The sequence below is a fragment of the Musca autumnalis genome, unplaced genomic scaffold, assembly GCF_047663935.1.
Source record: "Musca autumnalis isolate F117 unplaced genomic scaffold, ASM4766393v1 scaffold_5, whole genome shotgun sequence".
In the NCBI taxonomy this organism is placed as follows: domain Eukaryota; kingdom Metazoa; phylum Arthropoda; class Insecta; order Diptera; family Muscidae; genus Musca; species Musca autumnalis.
The window spans coordinates 165,222,387-165,229,756 of record NW_027412088.1 but is presented as its reverse complement, the minus strand read 5'-3'; the positions used below and the strand labels follow the sequence as shown (position 1 = coordinate 165,229,756).

Here is a 7,370-nt window from a genome sequence, read left to right as displayed (position 1 = left end):
ACTGAATTTTTTTTTTTTTGCATCTCAACAAAATCTATGGATGACTCATAGCAATACTTCCCCTTGTTAACATAACTAATTCAGTATTATTTATTTTTCATTTCATTCAAATAATCACAGTGCAAGGCGTTGTGATAATTTTTAATTTCATTTCAATAATTTTGTGTTCTAATGGAAAAATGACAAGCCACCCCACCCACCAAACACACGATAAACAAATAGTGTGTGTTTGAAGCAAATTGAAATTTTACAACAAATGATGTAAAACGCATTCGTATGCTTTCACAAAGATTACCAACATTTTGACATAGTTTTCCGCCAGTTTGTGCCATTCTTTTACACAGAAAATTATAAATTTATATGTCCGTTATAAAAAGGTGACGTGACGATTTTTCTTGCATTTGTTGCGTGCAGACATGGTTTACGTTATTATTATTATGTGGAGTCTGTTGTAACTGATTTTATTTTCTACATGAACACCTTGTTATGTGGAATGTGAAAAATATTATTTGTGGTTGAAAAACGTGAAATGTATTGCGGCTGTAAAATGATAATGTTTTAAGTGAAAAATTAATATGAATTAAACAAAAAATCTAGAGCATACTTTTAGGCGGTGGAAGTAAAGCCCTATGTAATGTTGTTAACTAACTTAAAAAATTGGAAAATGTCAAATGCTTTGTTTTTTGTTGGCGTTCCAAATTTCATTTCTTTGGGACCTGAAAGAAAGACTAATGACCTGCTTCACTAAGACGATTCGAATTCAAATTCGTTCGAGGTACTACCAAACTCATGTATTTTTGTTTGATTGTAAACAAAAATGAATCTAATATTTTTCAAAAAACTGAAGTTTGATAGTAGTTCGAACGAATTTGAATTCGAATCGTCTTACTGAAACTGGCCATTATTTTAATTTTTATACTGTTATTTAATCACAATAATGTATTTGGACAGCAAAAACAATGATTTGCTGTGGAACTTGTTTTTGTACAAGACATGGCTCGATGAGGAGGCTTATGTCTGTAAATTGCAAAAACATTTGAAAGCTCGACAATGGTGTGTCGATATTAGCTTTGTTCCTTTACTTTTTTAATAGTAAAAGTAGCAAAAGGGAAAATGATAAAATTGCTCTCACGTAAAAAGTTTTGCACAAAAGTAAAGTAACGGAAAAATAGCAATGTCAAAAAAACAAACATGGCTGCTTAAAAAATAGCAAGAAACAAAATAAATGTCCCTGTTTTTTATTTTTTATTTCATTGGTTTAAATTTTTTTATTGTTTATACTTATTTTATTTATTTTTATTTTGCTTTGACAATGCGCGTTGTTTTCTTTCTCTTTTGCCTTATTTGTCAAATGAATGTCAAATCAGCAGTTTGACAGATTTTCCACTTTTTACACCACGAAATTTGTCGAGCAGAAAGTAGTAAAAGAGAAAGCCATTTTGGCATGCTCTCTCTTAAATTTTGCTTCAAGTTTTACTACTTTTTGGAGTTAAGGAACGCTTTCCGAATTAAAAATGGTAAAAGTGGTAAAACTTTAAGAAACTTCAACGTAAAGGAACATAGCTATTAAGCTGAAAGCACATACAACGTTTGAGTAAAGTTTTGCGTTGGGCGTTGACAAAAAAACAACAACAACAGGGCGACGCCGACATCAAAGTCCGGCGTTGATGTGTTTGCCGGCATATATTTCAAATGAATTTGAATTTTTCGGCATCATGCCCAACAGTGTAAAAACGGCCAAAACGACACAAAACTTTAAGCTAAAAACACATACAACGTTTGAGTAAAGTTACGTGTCGTTTTGGCCATTTTTACACTGTTGGGCATGATGCCGAAAAATTCAAATTCATTTGAAATATATGCCGGCAAACACATCAACGCCGGACTTTGATGTCGTCGTCGCCCTGTTGTTGTTGTTTTTTTGTCAACGCCCAACGCAAAACTTTACTCAAACGTTGTATGTGCTTTCAGCTTTACTCAAACGTCGTATGTGTTTTCAGTTTTATGACCACAATTTCTAAATCTTTCAGCCTTGATCTGTCAAGAATTCTTTTTTAAGATGTTTGGAATAAGTTATGGGGAAATAGAAAAAGAATATTTTCCCGTACCGGGAATCGAACCCGGGCCTTCCGGGTGAGAGCCGGATATCCTAACCACTAGACAATACGGGACTTTAATTCAATTTGATTGAACAGAAATGTGTTTGTTCTTCTTCTGGAGGCATCAACATCGGTGCTGAATCATTATATGATTCACCCCCATTCCTTAAATGGGTATCATAACAAAACAGTGCCACAACACCACACCGACACATCATCACACTGCAAACATTTTTCTAAATTTTCAATCGCTTAACGATAATCTGGGATTCGCAGGGAAGATCACTAAATGTCAGTGACAATCATCTGTTGCTCTTCCAGAAGAGTATTCTGTTATTCTCTAGGACGATCATTTGAAAAATCTAAAAAAAATGTAAACAATCGTCCAATGATCGCCGTTGGGAATCGCAGAAGATTAATCTGAGCAATCTTCCACAATTGTGAGAAATGTTTGCAGGGCAAAAATTACTTCTTGCAACACGGAAATATGCGAACAACAACAACAACAAACATGAACTCTCTTAACCCACTTAACGCCGAGAATTTTTCTGAGAGAAAACTTCAAATTATATATGATAATTATATTTTTGAGACTTTTTAAGCATTTTTAATAAATAACTTTTTTCTCTAAAACGTATAGTTTTCCTGCAATCGGGCCTTCTTTTAAAAGTGCCAAAAACTTTGGAGGGTAATATACATAGGTGTATTCTCATATGACAATCCCGCGGTTTTTGATTGAGAAAATACTCTTACTACATTCCAAAACAAATCCCTGACTTTGCATTAATCTAACATTTATGATAAAACTTGTATCGAATATTTAAATTTTTCATTAAAAGTCGAAAATTACAAAAAAGTCGATTTTTTTGAATAGCTTCGGTTTTAGGACAATTGCGTGGAAATGCAATTGAAGATTTATGAAATGACGGATAACAGACAATACTATAACAAAACGCAAAAATCCCACAAAAATTTTAGAAAAAACCAGAGTTTTACGTCAAGAGTTAAACGAACAGTGGCTTTATGTGGGTTAATATAAATTACATTAGTATTTTTACAAAAAACACTTTTTATTTTTTTTTTGTTTATTAATGTACTAAGTTCTCTCGAACTTAACCTAACTGAAGAATATCACTATCTTTTTAACAAAGGTTTAATACTAGTGAGACATCTACCCATTCAGAATCTGAAATATGTATCATGTTTCTTTAATCCCATTTGGACAGTGCGTGTACAATAAAATTGTTGGAACTCCTACCACCTATTTTTTTCAATTTGGTCCAAAAACCTTATATATGAAATTTTATGGCAATCGGTTAACGTTAACCCACGAGCAAATTTTACCAGTTCATTGTTGTGGTTAAAAACGAATCCTACAAAAATTTGTGAACACCGGATCGGATTTTGATATATGTATGTAGATTAGGGTTATGACTTTTTGACATTTTTCCTCAAAAATTATTTCCTGTAGCAAGGATGAATGAACTTTTGCCTATTAATCACTATGCTATCATTTATTCCATTGAAATATAAAAAAAGTTCACGCACAAATCGATTTTAAAAAAATAGTTTTTTGAAAAAATATATGAAATGAAAATTTTTTTTTCAAAAAATTATTTTTTGTTGCACGAATGAATAAATATAAGCCTACTAATAACTATAATCACGTTTATTTCATTCAAATATTTAAAAAGTCGCGAAAAAAGTCACTTTGAAAAAATTTTAAATTTTTTGCTTTTTGTTAAAAAATTATATTTTTAATAAAAGCGTTTACGACATTTTTTACGATTCTCAGAATTGAAGAAAAATAGTGAGAAATAAATTTTAAGTCATTTTAATTATCGCATGTGGCTCTAAAGCTTATTTTCAATTATATATGTATCTGTTTTCAGTGATTTCAAAAAATTGTCCATAATTTTGTTAAATTCCAATTTTAAAATCATTTTGTGCGTGAGTTTTTTTCACCGAATCACCTTATAATTAAGATTTTATGTAATCTTATGGCAAAACTAATCACGCTATGATACAGGGATATGAGGTTGTAAAAAAGTCATAACCCTAATGTAGATACCTAGGGCCGAAAGTCAGCCAAGTATGCATTAGGGTTATGACTTTTTTACAACCTCATATCCCTGTATCATTGTGTGATGAGATTTGCCATAAGATTACATAAAATCATAATTATAAGGTGATTCGGTGAAAAAACCTCACGTACAAAAAGATTTTAAAATTTGAATTTATCAAAATTATGGAAAATTTTTTGAAGTCACTGTAATCAGATATACGATTGAAAATAAACTTTAGAGTCACATGAGATAATTAAACTGACATAACATTTATTTCTCACTAATTTTCTTCAATTCTGAGAATCGTTAAAATATAATTTTTTAACAAAAAACAAAATATTTAAAATATTTTCAAAGTGGTTTGTGCATGACCTTTTTCAATATTTGAATGAAATAATCATTATTATAGTTATTAGTAGGCTTATATTTATTCATTCGTGCGACAAAAAATAATTTTTGAAAAAAAATTTTTTTTTCATTTCATACATTTTTTCAAAAAATTATATTTTTAAAATCGATTTGTGAGTGAACTTTTTTTATATTTCAATGGAATAAACGATAGCGTAGTGATTATTAGGCAAAAGTTCATTCATCCCTGCTACAGCATATTGGAGATATACATGTTTATATTATATGTATATTTATTTTGATGAGTTATTGTTAAAGATTAGATAACATTCCATATACAAGGTAATTCCATAAAATAAAAACCTCCTTCAATCAAGGTTCATGCAGTTTTTTTTATTTATTGATTTATATTTATGATAAAACTTGTATCGAATATTTAAATTTTTCATTAAAAGTCGAAAATTACAAAAAAATGTTTATGATTGTTTTTAAGTCTGCAGTAGGTATTACCCCAATGGTTTAAACTTCATCATTACTCTCTTTTACAGAGAGTATTGTTTTTCAAAACGAACTGACGAACTGACATGATTTCATCCCGGCGAAGGGAATTGTCAATTGCATTGTTGCTTAGAAAAGTTGGTGTATTAGTGGTGGTAATATACTCTTTCCATTGTTAAACAATGACATCTGAAAAATATAGAGAGAATACGTATGGTTTGTTTACACTTTTAAGCAGAGCTGAGCAAAATCGAGAGAGAGGCAAATTTAAGAGAGAATTAATATTTAACTTTTCTTGATGTTTCATTACTTATTTCAATATTTTTTAAACATAAATGTTGTATAAAATCGTCCACAATGCCAATTATTAAAAATATAAATAAAAAATTGCATAAACTTTTAATTGTTTATGATTCACAAAAAACTAAGAGTACGTTTTCACAATTTGCCTGTGTGCTAGCACACAGGCGTGCTCACCCCTACTTTAAAGTATGATGGCGAGCATCGCTGCAATTGGCTTTTTTACATAGATGGGCAAAATTTCTCTTAAATAGAATTTAAGGGAAAATTAGAATGGGGTTTTTGTTATAATTTGTTTGCTTTTTTAATATTTTTTAAACACAGACGGTATCTTAACAAGTCCAAAAAACTATTACATTAAAAACAAATTTGCAAAATTACCCGTAAATGTTTATTTATGTTGTTACAACGAAAAAGAGAAACAAGCCACAGCAACGCTGGCGTGCGTGAAAGCCCATCTATGCTTTTTTACAACGGTGTCTTTTTAGCGAAAAACCGAACTCTTTAAGTGTCTAGTATTCTCAAATAAATGAGAAACACACTCACTTTTCAGCTTTCCCAAAAAACATCAGAACAAAAATAATTGCAAGCAACTATCAGCATGTATCAACAAAGAACTCATCGAGTTCTGTAAATTGAAAAGAACATCACCACAGTTGCCTGTTAGTGAGTGTTATTGGAATTTATTTCAAATTCACCTGCAATGTTTATGTTAAAAAAGTTAAAAAATAATGAAACATCATGAAAAATTCAATATTAATTCTCCCTTGAATAAATCCTTTTCCGATTTCGCTCGCCACTGATTTAAGTTCACTCTGTGACTCCGTTATGTACATACATGTTCGTACACCCCTGAAAATTATTAAAATCGTTATTAATTCCCTATTTTATATGTAAATATGAAACAATTGATGGGAAATTACTATAACGAAGTTCGTATTAGTACACCAAGATATTCTGGTATTTAAGTGTTTCTTTTTTCACCAAAATTTTAATTTGGTTGTTGTTATAGGTATTCCTTTTTGGAATATCTATGCCGTGGAAAAATGTAAAAATAACGACAATTTATTACTATTGGTATTGTTCGGCTACAGGCTTTTTGATTTTTATATAGTTGTGTTGATGTTGATTTTTATATAGTTTCTTTATTTTCCAATATTTCGATTGCAGTCTCCAATCATCTTCAGGGATCTACAAATGATAATTGTGTTAACAAAGATTATTTAAAAAACTTATTGACAACAAAATTACTTGAAAGTGAGTTCTGGTTTATCTGTTCAAAGTGTTTTCTTCAACTGAAGTTTATCACGTCTGTATTTGTTGACTGTGTGCCTATACATTTGAGCACAATTGTCTGTATATGTTTTATAATTCGGAGTGTTTATGATGTGTAACATCTCAAGAGTATAACGTTTATGATAATTAGTCTACTGAGTTTATATTTTAATGTTATTGAAGTCGGGTTTTTTGTTTTTTGATCTGGGGGTTTGTTATGTGCTTTTTGATCTGATTTGTGTCCTGATACTCTGGTCTTTAGTTTATTCTTAGTAGTGCCAACATATACCCATTGGCATATGTTGGACTTGTCCCCTTTACAGTTGATTTTGTATACTACATTGGACTTGTCCTCGTCTTTAATTTTATCTTTTAATTTGTTGAAAACGTTATTTAAAGTGTTATTGGATTTAAATTTAAATGCCAGTTCATACGAGTATTTGGAATTGTCATATATATTGGATGCTTTAATTCTTTCCGAAAACCCCTGGTGTTTGTTTTATAGATTTTTGGATCCTTCTCTCGTATTGGGTTTTGTCTCTCCTTATTGTACGTGAAATCAAGTTGTTTATTGTTTTTATAGGAAAATTGTTTTTGATTAAAATATCTTTGATTGTGTTGATGTTCTCAACGTGGAAGTCTTTGTCGCTGATATCTAGAACTCTCGCTATAAAGTTAGTTGCTGTATTAATAATTGTTGTTCTTGGGTGTTTGGAAATGAAGTTAATAAGTCTACCCGACGCTGTGGGCTTTTGGTACTAATTTACTTTGAGTTTATTTCCAT

At 30.5% G+C, this 7,370-nt stretch overlaps 1 non-coding gene across 1 annotated transcript; it reads right to left on the bottom strand.

Moving 5' to 3' along the window:
- Positions 1-2,099: 2,099 nt before the first annotated feature.
- On the bottom strand, positions 2,100-2,171 carry TRNAE-CUC (transfer RNA glutamic acid (anticodon CUC)). The gene has a single exon. It is a non-coding gene; the product is annotated as a tRNA-Glu (tRNA).
- Positions 2,172-7,370: the final 5,199 nt, after the last annotated feature.